We start from the raw sequence: 3052 nt of genomic DNA, 5'->3' as shown, positions 1-3052 counted from the left end.
AAAGTAGTTCAGAGAGATTGGTGAAATTATTCAAAGGCTTGTTTTAAGTTTTGTTCCTCTTTTTATGGACAGCATTATTAAAGAGGAGTAGAGAGGAGCAGAAGTGAATACAAACTTTTTTTTTTTTCTTTTTTTTTTTTTTTTTTTTTGTTTTCTTTAACTCCACTCCCACTGAACTCTTGTCCACAGTGGTTTTACTTCAAACTTTGAATGCCAGTAGTTCCGTAGAACAGCCTGAATCCACCTCAGTGGGGTCAAACTGGTCAAACCTGGTCTCAGACAAAGAATTTGGGTTCAACACATGTATATGCTCCTGTAAAGCTTTTCTGCGAGATAAACTGAAACAAAATCTTGCCTGAGATGTTTCTCACTGAAGCCTGTTTGCCAACCACATCACAAACAAAGAACATTTTGTTCCCCAGTATTGTGCCGTTTGTTGTGTAGGATTACTTTTTAACCTAGATCAATTCCCCAAGTAGTGCCTGAACTTGCACAACAGATCAGTCAGGTTGGGCAGCATGAAGGTGGGCTAGAAAGAGGAGTAGGACTAAATTCTTTTTAATCACAGGGGAAAGCCTCAAGCCAAAAGATTAGGCCTGCTCTGCTTTGTTTTCTGCTACAATCAGGCGTTCCTCTAGTATTTTGTAACTGTAATTTCTTCTCTAAGTGTTTAATAATAGTGAAAGGCAACAGCTATTGATCCCCAATCTAGGCAGGGAGTTGCTCCACAGGCGTTCTGGAGAAGACCAAGAGCACCAGCTATGGACCCACATCAGCTTCGTGGCGTAGATGGAGAGCCAAAAACGGTGAGGTAGGGCAAGACGCAATATTCTACCGTGAAAACAAATAGCCTGTAAAGCTGCTTGGCCTTTGGACAGATGTGAGAGGGGAAAACATACAAATCCTAAAGATAAAGTGTCAGCATCCTGAAGTTAGGACTTGTCCCTTGTCAGTAGCTCTGAATCACAGTCTATCTGCACATAATTGAACATAATCTCCATGTGCATTATCTGTTTGGGGACAAATAGTCCATTACAATATTAATGATTAACTTTGGGATCCAGATACCTGACATATACTTACCTTATAGGTACAATTGCACAAAGTTCAGTTTGAGACTGTATAGGAAAGTAAATTTATGGTTTATTGTATGGTTTAAACAAAACCAACATTCTCAGTGCTGTTTACATCTGCCTTTGACCTCTGGTTGCTTCCTCCGGTATTTTCACACAATACATTTCTGTTCATACTAATACTAGCTTTCCTTTCACAAGGTGCTACAGCACTAGTAAAGTGGTGGACCTAAATAAGCACCCAAGTTCCCTAGACACACAACAGACAAAGAAACATCTCCTGCCTACCTATACAGTAAAACTATCTATGTGGGATTTCAGTCTTTAATTAACTTTGTCAAATGATCAACTCCCACAATTATGAGTATATAAATTTGGCATTCATTTGCTTTGTTTTGTCACCAGTGTTTTATTTATTTATTTATTTATTTATTTATTGTATTTTCTGTGAAAGAGAAGGCTACAACAGGGAATTGTTAAAATCTGAACACAGAATCTGAGAACATCATGTCCATGTCCAAAATTATCAGCTAGATGTCTTATTACTTTTGTCTTGTCTTTTTCCCTCTAAAATTTCCAAAGCCTAGATTTTCTTAAGAACTATTTAAAGTGTTGCAGACTTATGCTATTGTAATATCGTTTGCCTAACCCTGTTACACTTTCTCATATTCATGGTATTTACAAGCACTTGCCTTTTATTGCTCTGCTTTTCTCCCTTTATCCTGATTTAGCTTCTGATATAGCAGCTTGTCACTCTTGTTTGTCTTTTGAATAAGAAACTTTCTTCTTCAGCCTCTTTGGCAAGGCTTTGGGATCATTTTTCATATCTTCAGACATAACCTGTTCACACCACTGCCTCTGGTTCATCATTAATTTAGTGGTTTTTTGTTTGTTTGTTTGTTTGCTTGTTTTCCTTTAGATCTGTATATTTTCAACACAGTGTCTCTGAGATCCTGCAAAGGACAGAGTAGCAGGGTTTTGGAGCAGGATTCCATTAAGTACCCCATCATGCCCCATTCAAGACCAGGTTTGTCAAGGCAGTACATTTTAGTTCTCAGTACCACTTTGAACAAGGTTAGGTGCCCAAATCTATGTTTTGAAAAGAGCAACTCTCAGTGTCTCTGGATTAGAATCAATTAATGAGAGAGGAAAAAAAAAAAAAAAAAAAAAAAAAGTGCTTAGTCTGTCTGCTTTGATACAACTCTTCTCAGAGTGAGCCACCAGCCACAGGCACAGGCTGGGAGAGGAGTGCAGTTCCTGGGGAGCAGCTCAGCAGAAAAGGACTGGGGGTGCTGGTGACAGCAGGCTCAGCGTGAGCCAGCAGCCTGCTCTGGCAGCCAGAGGGTAAATGGCACTGAGGCGTGCATAAAGCACAGCACAGCCAGCCGGTCAAAAGAGGTGATGCTCCTGCTATACTTAGTGTTGGTGCAGCCTCACCTTGCACATTGTGTGCAGTTCTGGGATCCACAATGTAAAAAGTATGTTAAGGTCCTTGAAAGCATCCAGAGGAGGGCAACAAAGCTGGTAACACAGCATGAAGGCATGTCCTGTGAAGGGAAGCTGAGGGCACTTGGGTTGTCTGCTCTGGAGAAGAGGAGGCCGAGAGGTGACCTCATTGTTCTCTGCAACTCCCTGAGCAGGGGAAGCGGGGAGGGAGGTGCTGGCCTCTGCTCCCTGGTCACCGATGGCAGGACATGAGGGAACGGCACAAAGCTGCACCAGGATAGGGTCAGACTGGGCATTAGAGAAAATTTCTGTACCACGAGGGTGGTGAAACACTGCAACAAGCTTCCTTGGGAGGTGGTTGATGGTCCGTGCCTGTCAGTGTTCAGGAGGGGTTTGGACAATACCCTCAATAACATGCTGTAACTTTTGGTTAGCCCTGAAGCAGTCAGGCTGTTGTACTGAATAATTTTTTTAGGTCCCTTCTAACTTCTCTTCTCTTCTCTTCTCTTCTCTTCTCTTCTCTTCTCTTCTCT

This window comes from Oxyura jamaicensis, chromosome 3 (genome assembly GCF_011077185.1).
Source record: "Oxyura jamaicensis isolate SHBP4307 breed ruddy duck chromosome 3, BPBGC_Ojam_1.0, whole genome shotgun sequence".
Lineage (NCBI taxonomy): Eukaryota > Metazoa > Chordata > Aves > Anseriformes > Anatidae > Oxyura > Oxyura jamaicensis.
The sequence above is the reverse complement of the archived record's forward strand: the minus strand, read 5'-3'. Positions refer to the sequence as shown.